General features: G+C 41.2%; 1 long non-coding RNA gene across 1 annotated transcript; it reads left to right on the top strand.

Moving 5' to 3' along the window:
- Positions 1-13,415: 13,415 nt before the first annotated feature.
- LOC136519472 (uncharacterized) lies at positions 13,416-15,880 on the top strand. The gene is made up of 2 exons (XR_010774928.1): positions 13,416-13,522; positions 15,539-15,880. It is a non-coding gene; the product is annotated as an uncharacterized lncRNA (long non-coding RNA).
- The last annotated feature ends 1,079 nt before the right edge of the window (positions 15,881-16,959 follow it).

Here is a 16,959-nt window from a genome sequence, read left to right as displayed (position 1 = left end):
GGTCGCGTACGTGTGCGAGCTCTCTTGCGACTTGCGAGAGAAATAGAGAATAGAGCTGGCCGTGTCTCTGGGTCTTCGGGCCTTCGCTCAGTCCATTCTCCACGTCTACATTCATTTATAGTGCTTCGTGCAGCATTTCACCAAACTCGCCCCGGTAATGATATGCCGTGCAACACAATGTACGGGCACATACGTGCAACTATTTTATTGCATTCGCGAAGCTGCAGGAGGCTTTCCGTTGACACTCAAAGATGTTCTAAAGGTTCAAGGCACCGTGAATAAGTTATAACTATCATGGACATGTTAGACACTGTTAAAGAAAACTTAATGGAGACGGGCAAAAGCGATTTTTCGAGGCAAAAACGAAAGTAAAAACCACATGTTAGTACTTCCTAATAGTCCTTAATCGGGCATAAAGGAGGATGTCGCTAGCGTAGTTTTACAAATTAGTTTTGACAAATTTGCCTGTAGTTAAAGTTGTAGTCAAAATAGACTTTTTAAAACCAAAACTTTGTTTTTAAAACTATGTTCATGACAGTATTATGCTCAATCTTGCTCTGATACCAGCTGTGATAGAACCGTCCAATTTATATAAGATCAAGTACGGCTGTCCCTGCTAATACGTTGATACGCGCATACTTTCACTTATATAACCCTGGTAGTCCGTCGAGTGTCACAAAGGACCTCGGTAAATCAACATCACAACCAAGATCGCGTGATTAAGCAAATACACATCGCATACACAGAGTTGCAGCAGAAATAATATTACAAATGTGTTAACAAATAATAGTATAAGTTTGAGTTTCAAAACCGATTAGTGAAAACAACCTCGCTTTCAAATGATTACAATAATATAAGTTCTAAATACATTACTAGCATAAGTGACATCCTCTGATAAAAGCATATAGATGAGAGATAAATATAGAGTCACCGAGCCCACCGGCGGTTAGCCACCATTTTCAGCAGGCCGAGAACTTCATCTGCAACATGGTGGGATAAACCCTGAGTACTCGAATATACTCAGCTAGACTTACCCGTCATAAACCAAAAATAAAGTAACACCAAGGAGTATGCAAGGCTTTATAGGTGGAGATATCTTGACAATATTTTACATAAAAAGCTTAAGTGCATAACTTGAAATATATAATATCTTTAGCTTCAAGTTATCCCTATTCAATTAAGCATATCTAAATTAGCACATGTACTAGAGCAAGCACTTGATCAAGCTAAATAAGCATTAGTAACCATATCCGGTGTTGTAATTTAAGCAATCATCATAACCACCAAGTTTCAATTAGTGCTTCTACGTTGTCGCTGCTCAGTCAAGTTCTCACTATCCGAGAGAGACGGCGATTCGAATCGATTCCAACACAGCTGAGGAATTTATTCCTAACACAAATAGAGGCACACTCGCGCTAAGGTAGCATCAGGTCACCTTTAGTACAATTTAGGTACAGTCACGGGTCCAATCAGCGCCGCACCCTCAGAGATTCTACCAATCTGCCAGGAAGATCAGGACTTGAATCCGTCCTTGGACTCACGCGCATTAGCTCTCCGCATATCCTTATTGTCTCTAGTGTGCGCACTTCCACTTATCGGGGCCCGGTCTGAATTGAACTACTCAGCTTCGCGGTCGTATCATCGGATTCGGCCAGCTAAGTGATAGGCATACGTTCAACATGACATAAGGATGTACAGTGAATCAGTCCTTAATCGACACAGACGGTGATAGATAGGCACCCAAGACCTCCATGCCTTGTTGCTTCTCTATCACGATCCCACCCGGTCTCCTTTATTCATTGACATATGGTTATTTCCACGCTAGCAAATGTAGCCAACCGTGATTAGTTATCAGCCTATATCATGCAGGTGACAGGTAATCACCCGACATCTACCGACTAAGCATGGCTAAGCATATATTCGATCCTGGACCTACATAGAATTCAAGATATATATCTGGACAAGGAAGATACATGCAGCAAGTGGTTCCAATCAACTTCTAGTACTTAATACATCAACATAAAAGGACTCAAGTTGATAGTTTGAAAACATAGGAGGCTTAGAATGCTTCGGGGCTTGCCTGAGATCCAACACTAGGTTAGTATTTGTTTGACGACACTCGCTTGGCGAGCATCTCCCATATCAGCACTTGCTTAGTCCTATCATCTTCTGGATTCACCAAATTCTATCTTTGGGTTCGGCTCCAACATCACGTCCTTCACGTGGTTCATCTAGTGTACCTAGATGAGATGCAAGATGCATGTGCATGAATATGAAGAATGGTCACATCATATCGATTTAAGCACTAGATAGCAAGTTATTCAACTAAGTAACTAGGGCTACATAATTTAGAGCATGCACCGCAACATCAAGAATGGGCAATCAACTTAAGTGCATACACAGAACTTGGACATCAGTACAACAATCACGTGTTTCAACCATAACTGGAGTTACAATCATTCAATAAAAGTGATCTTAGACTTTCTAGAAATCTAATGAAATTGTCTACAACTTTGTTATTCATTCCAAAAGCTAACTTACAGGTTAACATGATCAAATATGTCAATATCTCAGGCCTGTACCGATAAGGACAGAAAACTGATATTAACTTCAAAAATATATAATTGGAGTTCTAATCATCCAACAAGCATGATCCTTTACTTTATAGAAATATTATTAAGTTATCTACAACTTTCTTATTATCATCTTTAGGTGATTCAACAGTTATTTGGCCTTAAACACACAAAGCAATAATTCTGTCCAAAACATAGACAGAATCAGACATGCAACTTCAGACAGCAATAAGTTGAGTTCTAACTTTCACAACAAGGTCGTTCTAGACTTTTAGAAATCTTAGCAAACCATGCACAACTTTATTAGAAACATCACAAGCTAATTCCAAAGTTAACCAAGTCAAATAACACAAAGAAGACATCTCTATCTAGATTAGGACAGAATCTGTCACTCCACTTCACAAGCTCATAATTGGAGATTTAGACCACCAAAAGGGGTGATATTTAACAATTTGGAAAGTTCATGAAAAGAACTACACTTATTATATTATCTCCAAGACATGATTCAAAGCTTAGCTACATCAAACAACACAATCATTCAGATTTGTACAGAGAGCATGCAAAACCTGACAGGGAAATTATAAAATCTATAACTCCTAAATTATCAAGACTATGGTCATGAAAATTTAACACAAGCTCGATTATGAAGTTACCTATAACTTTGATATTCACTATATTCACAGAAAATATCATTTGTATCATGAAACTAATTACACAACCAAAACTGTACCTGCAGTCTAGACAGCTGAGGCATACCACATTCATCTCTTATTTAGTTGATACAAACTAACATGTTCTTGACATACATGCTACTCTAAACAGCTTGTGACCATATTCAAATAATCATAGCATATACTAATAGCTATGAGAAGCATCATAGGACAATAACTATATAGATCTATTAACAAACTTTCATCCTCTATTTATATAATGCAATATATATGCTATTTTTAGTGCCATATGAGAACAACTAGTTTGGGGATGAGATTTTTATGAGAGGAAGATGATGACCAAACATGATTACTGCATAAATTTCACATGCTCAGGTTTTATAATTTAATTACTACAAAAAGGACAAATTGCTATTGTAAGAAATCATGTGAGAGCAACATAAATATAAAGATCATCATTTTCTATAAACACAGAGCCATATTATAAGTTATTATGGTAGCACAACATCATACAAAGGTAGTTGAACCACATTTTCTATTTTTACACCTACATAAAAATTATAACTTATTTAAAACCACTTATCAAGCAATAAAGAAGTTAAATCAATAAATCAATCATACTACATCTAATGAATATGAAATTTTTACCACAGCACACATATAGCATTAGTAGCCTACCATAAAAATTTCACAAAAATTAGAGTACCACAACTTTATATATGAAAATGACAAGAAAATAAGCTAAAATTGCCTATTTAAAAAGATTAAATCAAAACATGATAAAAACAGTACACAACTAGCATGTTTAATATTTTTCTTAGCTAGAGAGTATCATCACAAGACTAACAGAACTAGAATCACAATTTTTGGACTTTTATAATTCAAGATATGCATCTAACCAACTTAAAAAGATTTCTAAAAGCATTTAGCAAGAATAAATAAAAACATCAGAAACTTTCTACTAACACATATCATATTATGACTCTACTGTGTAGATCTACTCACAAGGATTCCAAAAAGTCCTTATTTGCTATTTTACGATTTCTCTACAATTTATTATGATTTTCCAAAGTTTCAACCAAATTAAATGCATACAGGAAAAATGACTCTACATCAGAGACCCTGAACTTTCTAAAATTACCCACAGTCTCATAGCACTATTCATGTGAGTCATGAGATCTACATTTTGAACCCTCGAAAAGCTTCTATTTACGCGCGAGATCCTTCCCTTCTCCTTGTCGCACAGAGCAGAGGATGGCCTCTGCTAGCCCGACTCCGGCCATAAGGAGCGACGCTGGAGGCGAGGGAGGGGCGCTGCGGGGCCGCAGGACCAGTGCGCGGCTGTGGGGCTCACGTCCGGACTGAGGATGGCCCACAGAGGCTCAGCCATGGTGCCATGGTGGCAGGAGGCCGACTTCCCGGTGGCTTTAGCTATGGAGCGGCGGCGATGCTGGGAAAGGGGCTAGGGAGGCGCGGCATGCAACGGTGAGGGTGATGGGGTTAGCCTCAAGAGCTGAGGAGGACGCATGGAGGAGCGGCGTGGGAGCTTAGTCGGCTTGGCAATGGTGGCCATGGTGACCATGCGCGCGAGCAAAGGCGAGGGAGAGCGAGAGCAGCGCCTGGGAGAGTGGAGAGGCGAGTGAGGGATGGGGAGGAGTGCGCTCGGGCTCTCGCCATCAGTAGCGGCACTAGTAGAGGAGGTGGGACGCACGTTGGCCATGGTGGGGGCGCGACCAGCGCATGGAAGACACGCGGGCACGAAGTCAAACAGGTGGCGGGCGTGATTCATCCGATTTTGGAGGCCATGTTAGGGCTGATTACGTGTCGAACTGGGCTATGGTCCTTGAAGCAAAGTTGTTCCTCTCCTGATGATCTTCAACTCCTATTTAGGGTTCCAGCCCATTAGAGCTCTCCATTAGCTACGTATTAAGCTCCAAATTGATAGTGTCAACGTATTGACAGCGACAAACAAAATTCCAAATTAATGGTCAAAACAAAGTCAAACGAGTGCCATCTTTTTATATGCTCTTCTCCACCATGTATACTCTAACTTTTATTTTGGTACCAAATTAAGTTGCTTAACAAAATTTGGAGAACGTGGAATGCCGACATGTCAATGTCAGTTAAGTGACAAAGTAAACTTTTGCTGTTTTGGAAACTATTTTTGAAGATCTAAATGAACTCCAAATTTGATGAGACTTGATTTATTTTTTCACCATGAAAGGTAATTCAACTCATTTTAAGGAATCCAATTGAGCTACCACATGAATTTGGATGATAAAATGTCGCAAAGAAGTTAACTTGCTGCTATCACTTCAGGGCCTTAGAAAAATTTCTGGGAGCCTAAGACAGTAGCTGATTCAATCTTCAAGCCTCTGTTTGACTTGCTTACAAGACGATCTAGCTCTTGGTCCAAAAACAAAGTTTGTTCTACATAACATGGAATACAACTTTTATTTAAGGTCAAATGTCTGAACAAGTACGGAACTTATAGTTCTACTTTGGTCAAAACAACATCTTAAATATGCTTAAATCATCCTTTTTGATCCATTGAAGCATTTTTTGGGCATTTGCTCAACATGAACCCTTCATAGCTTTTGTTCATGAGCTCAATTAGAGTTGTTTGAGCAAGGTTGCAAGGTTTGGTCGACATCCCATGTTTCCATTTGCTTAATGAAGCAATTTAAGCAAAAATGTAACTTATCATTTCATGTGATTTTTTTGGCTCCAAACTTCATGAAACATTTCCAATAGTCAATGTAGATGGAAATGGATGCGAGGCACATGAAGGGGCACTTTTAACATTACTCAGGCATACCTCTGAAAAGGGGTCGACATAGCAGCAAAGGTGTGTTGTCCAAGTTTAAGTTAGAGCTCATTCTCAGGGAGTTGATGTCAACACCTTTGTCACCACTTACAAGTTTGAACTAGAGCTCTTGATTACCACTTAACTTGTCATGTTGGAGCTCAAACCCACTGCTTAACTGGGGACAAACACCTAGGGTGTTATAGCCCTCCCCCCTTACGGGAATCTCACCCCGAGATTCGGTGCGAAAGACTTTTTAGGGAAGCGAAGCATGTCATCCTTTTCCAACATCAGTGATAGCATTAGACTACTTAACTTTAGATAATTGTTCTTTGTAGTAAATTGTGTCTGAAGAATTTCTTTCATTGACTTCCATGAAGCATTGTTACTTTGGGAGGAATCCAAGATAGCACAGCACTTCGTTCTCAGGATATGGAGAGTACTATGGAGCATAAACTAACTACCCATAATATCTATTTCCCTAGTGAATATAGCATGGACCATGTGAACTTTGCACTAGACAGCAAGCTTCTGAAAGCTACTCATTACAATGGTTCCATGTTCATTCACAAAGTTTGAAAAACAGTCCTCTACCAAAGTAGCTTGAGTACAACCTTTCATAAGGGATGAGATCATAGACGAGGTAAGCATCCTCTGAGGCTATGAGAAACCGAGTAACCAACAAACAATGTCTATGCCGGTCGTAACTGTTCAATCACTCAGATGCTAACTGATGGAAAACTACATAATGTTCCATGTATGCAGTTCTCCTTCTCTAATGATAACACTTTATTATCTGAGTCCGTTGAGTGAGCAGTGAATGTGATAGCTGACTCTGTTGACTCAGCGTTGTCGATGATCATTATTTGAGGGAATCCTCGTATACAAGCGGTAACAGTTATTTGGGTTGAATCTGATGCAATCTCTTGGGTAAAAACACATAGCAGGTACCAAAGGACAAGTCCGCATTGGAAATCATTGCTGAAGGAGGATGATAGCGAGGCTTGGAGGACAACAAAAGTTGCAAGTATATGCTGATTGGAAAAACATTACACTACCAAATAGGTTGAGCACAATTTGCCTTCATGGTGCAGTGGCACAGTAAGTTGGGTTGACTTGCACTGTAGCAAAAATAGCCAGGTTGGATTACTTTCAACATTGAGGCTTCTTTTCTAATGCCAATCAATAACTCATAAGCAAAATTTGAAATCTGTTGTTTGACACTTTTCAAATTGTTTTCGACTCGCAAAGGCACAAATTGACTTATAAAACACCTTGACTGCTCAAGCATTGTTGATATGAGAGGGCAAAAGCAAGCTACAAAGGGGTGCAAGGAGTCTTCTCTAGGACATCTAAAGTATTAACAATCATCACATTGCCAACATGACCTGAACTACAAACACAACCTTCTAATATGAGGGATGATAATAGTCAGCAGAGAAATCACAAATTATGTACCTCTCGGTAATCAGTTCATATCCTGCAAACTACTGCTCGATTGTGCACTAATTTTGGTAGACGTTTAGATCCAAGAGTCCTTTAACGACTGACCAAAATTCAGCTCAAACGGACACCATTTGACTATCCAAACAAATCATCTACCAAAACTGCTTTGTTCTGAAAATTTTGTGACCGAACTATCAAAACATCTCTTAAATCTTATGCTTTACTCAACCAATCCTCAAACCAACTTAAGACATAAAAGTACTCTAAGAGAGGAATGAGCTTGCCAAGTTTTATGACAATCTAGCCATGTTTTAGCCTCTAATCACTGACTTAAGGATAACCGGTTTAGTGCCATGAAATCTCGACGGATTTCCCGCTCTTCTTTACCTTTGATTTACACATTGGGAAGTGTGTTCGTAGTCTTTAACTCTTTTTATGACAGTGGTAGCTTTTTTGCCGAGGATGGAGGCTAGGGTTTGTCCTTACATGCCTCTTAGGAAACAACTTCAACCGTTGATTTAGGCACCAGCTCAACAATACACAAGCATTGGACTAGTGGGCTATTTTTGTAGGGCACAATGCATACTTCACGTGGAGTGACAGTCCTACAAGGTAAGGGACCGTTTCTGATTATCCTTCGGCACTTCATCCAATAGGGTCCTGAACAAATCCTTTGACAGCACCATACACGTAATGATGCTGACTGAGACTAGGGACGTGCTGTCTCTAGCTCTTTACTTAGCTGATACAATATCTTGCACTACCCGTGTGATTATCTAAGATGGAATTGACTTAACGACATAGGGCCTAGAGAAGAAAGTAGTACTTGCATCGCTGACCGACTTTGCTGTTTCTTTTCTTAACATTGTTCTGTAAGACCTAGCCTTCGTAGTTACCGAAGAGTCATTACCTAGCTAGAGATTAACCTTCCTACTGGTAACTAATTAGTTGTCTCTCAACACTTAAAAAGCTTCAAAACTTCTTTTTGACGGCAACAATTGTAGTTGATGTACAAACAGACAGTCACCATGGAAGTCAACAGAAAAGGGGTCATTGAAGAAGGTCGGTTATTTGACTGTAGGATCACCTTGCACATAAAGATCAAGGCTGAGATAGAAAGCTCATAAGTACCAGGTGACCTATTATAGGACATAATATCCTAGTCCATTTATCATCCGACTGATAACTTATCCAACTTTAAATATTGTGTAGCCTTCTAATCCAACGGGGATGCCATAAGTTACCCACTAGATGACCGATGTCATTATAGGGATAGTCAAGTAGAGTCACCTATCTACCATCTCTTGCAGTCTGTTTATGTTTATGTCAATGACATGTTCTTCAAAGGTTATCCTTTGGATGACTCTAGAAGGAAGTCCTATTGTATCTGGTTCGACGTACAGATCTTCTAACAATATAAGGAGAGATAACCAAGGAAGAGCTCACGTGAAAATAACACATCGGTGTAGTTCTGCAATGGATCATGACTAGGAACCTCGATACCAGCGTGTGCCGAGCAGCACAACCTTGTCTGCGCGCACACAGGAGGATCTCGGTTTCGTCGCGGCACCGTAGTTGCTACTCATAACACCATTACTAATCGCACACCCAAAGTGAAATTTCAAGTTGCATAGATTGGGTCATATGAACAAGCACTATACAAAGGAGGGATAGCAAGCAAAGGTAGTCATAAGGTTAGGAGTCAATGAGGAGGCGATCCAAAGGTTAAAACATAGCGCAAGAGAACATAGCTTAATTGCCGAAGACAACTGAGTAGGGGACTCTAGCTTAATTTCCATATACGCCTTGTGTCCACCAAGGTGATTACCAGGTAAAGATTAACATGAGATTTGGTCTTGCCGAGCAACAGCATGAGATCAAGACTGATAAACATTCAGAGACTTGAAAGGGTTGGAGACAAAACAAACGAGATTCGAGGGACAGAGCCAATGCATGGACTAGGGATTCAGTTGATAAAGCAATGACATGATCTGCGAGGAAAATGTTCCAAAATAGGGTAGATAGCGATTAGCGTTGCACCAGATTATCTATAGGAGAAGGAGCAATGAGGTCTTGACAAGGATTTTTGAGCAGGGTCCTCCCACATAGGAGCAAGACAACCATGACACATGCAAGCATTCAAGGGAACTAAGCTTGGGCTTAAGGTCAAGCAAAGGCATGGATAAAGGTCTTCGTAGCGCAACGTTCAAGGCCTAGCAACCACGTGTATAGGCTTAGGCTCCTAAGAGAGAACTTAATTGAAGACGACAACCATGAGATTATCAAAACTTGGACGCTGTTCTAGGATAGCGTTCTTCAACGTACACTCGTATGATTACCGAGGACAAAAGGGGTGACAACTACGGCACTACCTTGATAACGAGCATCCACACATTCATCATGGTCTTAAGCAAGTATTTCGAAACACTCAATTCAATTAGCTTAAGCAACTATTACTTAAGCACAAAGCTCACACATAACAAGCAGTCACCTACAGCAACACCACTACCAGTTTTAGTTTTCAAAGGGGTGAAGTTTTTGCTAACTACTAACTTGTCATCTATTTCCTTTGGAAGCAAACATACAAGGCAAAGCTAATCACACACTATCTTCAAGCATAGCTATTCAAGCGGCATGGAACAAGGCATTTTTCTATCTTCACACAGGGAAGATAGTAACATCATATTGATCACAAGTTACTTAGTATTAGAACAAAGTGAGGGAAGCATATTTATGCACAAGCACAATCATGACGCATGACTGTCCTATTCGTCCTCACAAAATTGCCAGCCCAAGATGGTAATCACGTTCTATGTCGGTGGCATAACATGTACTCGCTCGATATATAACTAGTCATCAGTTGCATTCAATCTATGCATTCGTGGTTAGCGTACCTGTAGAAGGATTTCATTTCAGCCCAACCCCACAATTATATATGCAGAAGTGAAAGTTTGGGCTCTAGGTTGCAAGCTAAATACTTCTATATATATATATATATACCCACATATATATACTTCTGTATCAAAGCTATCCGAAAGTAAATACGTCTATACATGCATATAAAATATGCATCTATAGCCGTACCAAAGCTAAATCATAATTAAATACTTTCGTATATATATGAGATATATATACTTAAGTATCAAAACTACCTCTCCCCTTTCACCGCACGCTCACATCTTATGGTCATGCCACTCACCATCTTACTTGGGCGTAGAGATATATTAATCTATACATTATCATTCAAACGAATGGCATCCATACAAAAGCATGCCGTATGGACGACGAAAGTAAAAACCTCCATGTTAGTACTTAGATAGTCACCTAATAGTCCTTAACTAGGCATAAAGGAGGATGTCGCTAGCATAGTTTTGCAAATTAGTTTTGACAAATTTGCCTGTAGCTAAAGTTATAGTCAAAATAGACTTTTTAAAACCAAAACTTTATTTTTAAAACTATGTACATGACAGTATTATGTTTAATCTTGCTCTGAACCAGCTGTGACAGAACCACCAAATTTATACAAGATCAAGTACGACTGTCCCCGCTAACACGTTGACATGCGCATACTTTCACTTATATTTAAGGTCGAACGTCCGAACAAGTACATAACTTATAGTTCTACTTTGGTCAAAACATCATCTTAAATATGCTTAAATCATCCTTTTTGATCCATTGAAGTATTTTTTGGGCATCTGCTCAATATGAACCCTTCATAGCTTTTGTTCATGAGCTCAATTAGAGTTGTTTGAGCAAGGTTGCAAGGTTTGGTCGACATCCCATGTTTCCATTTGCTTAATGAAGCAATTTAAGTAAAAATGTAACTTATCATTTCATGTGACTTTTTGGCTTCAAACTTCATGAAACTTTTCCAATACTCAATGTAGATGGAAATGGATGCGAGGGACATGAAGGGGCACTTTTAACATTACTCAGGCATACATCTAAAAAGGGGTCGACATAGCAGCAAAGGTGTATTGTCCAAGTTTAAGTTGGGGCTCATTCTCAGGGAGTTGATCTCAACACCTTTGTCACCACTTACAAGTTTGAACTAGAGCTCTTGATTACCACTTAACTTGTCATGTTGGAGCTCAAACCCACTGCTTAACTAGGGACAAACATCTGGGGTGTTACATTGCCCGCCTCGGTTAATCAAAATAAAAAAATAAAAAAAGCCTAGATCCGGCAGGTCTGGGCCTAGATCTGGGCCACTAGCATCCACGCCGCCGTGCCATCGGTCCTCCTCCATGCCAAGCTCCTCCACGCTGAGCACCTGTGCGCCGCCGCCGCTCCTCCTGCGAACGCGTCGCCGCTGCTCCTCCTGCGAACGTGCTGCCGCTGCCATGAAGAGAGGGTGAGTGAGATGGAGAGGAGAAAACAAGGAGGGAGCCGCCGGATCTTCCCGCACGCTGCTGAGGGAGACGGAGGGAGCCGTACCTAAGGCGGATCTGAGCGGAAGAGGCACAGCAAGCCCGACGTCGAGGGGAGCCGGCCGTCGACGGAGAGGGAGGGAGGGTGGACGCCGGATCTGAGCAGAGGAAAAAATTTCAGAATCTTGATTTTCCACTAAGATCTATAGTAGCTTCCAAGCGGGAAACATTAAACCGTTTGGAATTTCTAAAACCTTCCTACTAGAATTTGACAGTCAAATGGGACTTTCCACAAGCATTCAACTATGATGTTTCTTTGCGTTAGGCCTACCTGTCAGTCACCTGATGTCTTGTGCAGACTCCTAGCGAGGTCAGCTTATGCTAGTTAACATGTTTGTTTGTTGGTAGAGCGATCCCTTCTGCTGTTAAGATAATCCAACAGTTGGAAGATGCATTGGCATGAATGAGAGGTGACAGATGCCCTGCAATCAGTATTTGCTGTGACTTAGTTAAATTTTGTTGTTCAATAAATTTGCGTGGAGTACAGGACAACACAGTTTTTGAGTAGGAATTGTGAAGACATTATGCCCACAGATTTGGGCTGGTATAGGAACCTATGAAAGGCTTCTGTCTCCTACTCACTCAACTTTGGTCTGGACTCTGGAGTTTGGGAGTGGTATTAGTTTCTACGAGTTAAAACCAGCGTTCCACTGTTATCACTAGTTTCGGCTGGAATCTGTTATAGTGCCGTGTGAACCCACCCAGTCATTGGGTCCATATGGCATCTCAGTTTCGAATTAGCCCAAGTGCCCAGCGGGGTTTTGAAACTTAGTAACCAGTACTCAACCGATCACCCCCTAGTAGCGATTAGAGTATTAGGCAGTACAGCCGGACTGATTCTGTGCCAAGTAGACCCATTCTTTTAACATAGGGTAGTAGGCCCGTTGTCAATGTTCTGACCCAACCCATATTCCACAGCATTGGGTCTGTCCATGACCAGGATACTTGTATGCTCTGTAGTTGATGCGCAGAAAAAAAAAAAGAAGAAGAGAAATTGATAGCAACCAGCACATTTTTACCTGGGCTAAATCTACTTTGGGAATTACCTAAGATTTCTCTTGTTGAATGTAACCAAGTACGTACACAAGGGCTGAAATAATTGTTATGTTGATCTTAAAGTATGTTGTCAACTTTGTAAATTATCCTCTTTTGTGCAAAAAATATCATGTATCATTTACTGCAAATACTTGTTTGTTAGTATCCAAGGCATAGTATCTCTTCAGTTGTACTGTATAGTTAATCAGGGAAGTTAAGCTGTTTCTTTAGTTGGCAAGTTCACTGAGTAGTTAGCCCAATCTTGGCTAATGTTAGATTTACTAGGACTTAGTCCCTTTACCTTCCAATTCTAAGCTGGTGTTTTGTTTATCAACTTAACTCTTCCTGAAGGGTGCGTTGACACGTTGTTTCCTCAAATTCCTACTCTCAATGATTTATGCTACTTGATTTTTGGCGTTTTCATTAACTCCTATGTTTTGCTTTGGCCCTTGTAGACTGTGTGTGATTGCTGGCAACATTTCTCCAATCGATGTAATAACTCATCTTCCGATAGTCTGTGAAGAAGCCAATATTCCTTATGTATATGTTCCTTCAAAAGAGGTATGCATATGCTGCACTGAAGTTGCAATTTTCAGCTTTAGATCCTTGCGTTTGTTTTGAGCAAGAAAAAATAGGTTGTTATGATGCACCCTGCCAGGATGTGGCAATCACAGTGCTGTACACTGCATATACTCCCTCTGATCCAAATTATAAGATGTTTTGACTTTTTCTAGATATATTGCTTTTACTATGTATCTAGACATGGTGTATGTCTAAGTGCATAGCAAAAGCTACGATCTAGAAAAGCCAAAACGTCTAATAATTTGGAATGGAGGGAGTATATCCTTAAACTAAGTAGAACAGGCTGTGTAAAATTAGAAATTAGTGGTTTGTATTGTTTGATTGATCTTTCACTTGTTGAAAATTGAGTGGGTGATGAAGATATCACCAAGGTTACATGTATATTTTAGTTCGTGTTTGACAGGAAGACTTAGCTTGGAGACAACTCATGTTTCTTCCCTTCATGATTTTTTATCCCCATTTAGTTCTAGGCATCAAAACTGAATGGCAAGTAGAAGTTTGTTTTGTGAAAGTGTAGGGATGACAACTCTTCTTCTTAATGCAATGATACACAGCTCTCGTGCGTATTCGAGTGAAAGTGTAGGGATGAAAGAGCATCCAGCTAGTTGTCCACTCACACACCTTGATTAATTTGATTGTGTTTGCAGCTAATTAAGAGAGTGCATACCTCAGACAGCCTTGTCCACCTTGCTGATACCTGCCCTTTTATTTTCGTAAAGATTTTTCTCCACTAGTGCTGATCATAGAACTAATGGCATCAACCATTATAGAATCTAATGATTTCATTGACTTATTATGGTTTTGCATGAATTGTCGACCATTTGATTGATACTGTAAGAGTCTCCTAGAGAAGGGGGGGGGGGGGGGGGGGGGGGGGGAGCTAGGGCTTGGGCGGCGTGGGGGAGAGGGCGGCGCAGGGAGAGGGGCGGCAGGCATAGGAGAGAGATAGGAAGGAGCAATCGCTCTTCTATTACTTGCTTTGATTGATTACATCCCCCTAGTATTTATAGTTCCGATTGGACTTGTATTCCAAGCAACCTATGAGAGGTCCTTACAGATTGGATTTTCCCTTCCATAACTAACCAAACTCTAATATGGTAAACTAACTAAACTTGATATGGTAACTCTTTCCGGGAACGACGGCGGCGGCGGGAGCAGCGGCGCCCTCCCTGGCGTGCGTGTAGCCCTTGTAGGGCGCGCTGGAGGTGCCCGGCGCCCCTCCTTGGGCCTCCCTCGGCCCGTTCGCTCTAGGTTGGGGGGCCTCCATTAGACGTATGACAGATACCAAACGTGGTAACAACCGGGAGTGGAGACTTTGTTGAAATCAACTACTATATGAAAGGGCATTCTTTCATGTGATGCCCGTAGCGTTAGGGAATTTTCTCACCTACGACGATCACTTATTTTCTTGGTTTGGAATGATTCTTTATTTTGCATCTCATTACTGTTTGACTTTGAAAGGAGGCATTTTGTTCGACCTCTCTTCTGGCATATAATCCAATTATTTATCCTTGCTGTTTCGCAGTCTTTTTTTGTGTATGTCAAAATTTTGACTGGCTGGAACTGTTTCGGTGAAGAATGCTTGGAAATTACGTATCCATGTCTTTGACAACATTTTCAGGGTGGTGTAGCTTCTATTTTCCTTTAATACATGTTTACCTTATACCCAAAGCTCATGTAATGAGTGTATGTTTTGGGAAATGACCATCTGAGAAATTTACATATCAATAATTCTCCAGTCCACCTCGCAGTGAAGCTTTTATTTTTTTTATAGTATATGTGATGTATGAACGCATTGTACTAGATTCACTATAAAAAAACAAGAGAGCAAAACTAAACAGTATAGCAAGTAATGGTCTAATGTTGCATTTACTACAGGTATGGCAATTGTTGGTCTAATGTTGCCATTTCATTCTGTAGTTCTGATCAGCAAAAAAATGCTGGTCGAGGTACACAGTACATATACTGATGCCATTTCCCTCCTGTTGGCGTCAGGATCTTGCAACTGCTGGCACCACCAAAAGGCCTACCTGTTGCGTGCTGGTGCTGACGAAGCCAGCCAAGGGGGAGCTCGAGGGCGAGGTCATGGAGAAACTCAAGACGGACTACGACCAGGTCATGTCTGAAGTTGCTGAGGTCACGTCGGCGATGTTCTAAGCAAACCCACGGGGCGAACAGAAGCGCCGAGCCCATGTTTTCATCATCACGAACATGGCCCTGTCTGTACAATGCCAGTGTGACCCCTCATCTAGATTATCACTCGCATTACTGGACAAGCCGATTACGGTAATCGAGTTTTTGGCTATGAAATTGATTACTGAAACATTTTGTTGGAAATTGCCAGCTCTTAGCATGCTTGCAGCATCTGTTTGCCCTTGTTGTTTTAGTGCGATATTTCCACTGCGAGTCTGCAACCTTTGCAGTACAATGCACTCTGCAACAGGACAAACATACGTGCTGTATGCCTGTGTCCGGCCACACGGATCAATGGATCATGGATCCACTGCTGAACGGTGTGTGCAGGGGCAGCCCAGAATGAAGAACTGGCAGCGTGTATGATTGAGACTTGTCGACGCCTGTCCTGGCCCTGTGGTGCGGTTTATCCTAACCGTGCTTGCCATTGCCTTGCCGCTCTCATCTGCAGAGCCTTGTCCCGGGGTGGCGTTCGCTGCTGCAAGACGACGGCAGCAGGGCAGCGCAGGGCTGTGGCTGTGATGGTCCAGTCCAGAGCTGTGGCGTCGAGTACGTAGGATTAGGAAGGATGGAGCAAGCCAGCACGAGCTCGGCCGGCCTGGATTCTGACGATCTGTCTGATGGCTGATGCAGGGCCAGGCGATTGGCGATTGCGTCTCGGCATGGTCCGGACCGTGTAAAATCCCCGCGGCAAACGCTGGAGGACGGTGCATGGTCCCCGATCGCCTTTGGTAGCTTGCGGTGATAGTGCGTCAAAATGGGCAAAAGCAGCGTCTTTGAGAGTCTTTATATTGTTTTAAAAAAAGTGTCTTTATTAATCTAACTCTCTAAATCACCGTTTAGAGAGTTATTTAATAACAAAATCCAGGAAGGAGAAAACCGATTCAATAGGAGTGCAGTGGGGGTGACGGTCCGATTTGGACGGAGAAGAGGCAATATGTCATGTTGCAACAAAATAAGTTTGGTGCAATAAGTTGTTTTGCAGCAGATTAAGTTTTTACAATAAGAATTCCGAACCTAATTCCGTTGCAGTATGGTGTATTGTAACACATACGAATTAGTTGCAACAGTTTATATTGCATCGAACTTAATTCTGTTTCAGCATCATGTATAGCAACGCATTTGAATCAGTTGCAATAGTCTGTATTACACCTAACCTAATTTGGGTAACCTAATTTCATTGCAGTATGGTGTATTACACCGAAACTAAGTCCGTTGCAAAA

Source organism: Miscanthus floridulus, chromosome 18 (assembly GCF_019320115.1).
Source record: "Miscanthus floridulus cultivar M001 chromosome 18, ASM1932011v1, whole genome shotgun sequence".
Taxonomy (NCBI): Eukaryota; Viridiplantae; Streptophyta; class Magnoliopsida; order Poales; family Poaceae; genus Miscanthus; species Miscanthus floridulus.
The sequence above is the reverse complement of the archived record's forward strand: the minus strand, read 5'-3'. Positions and strand labels throughout refer to the sequence as shown.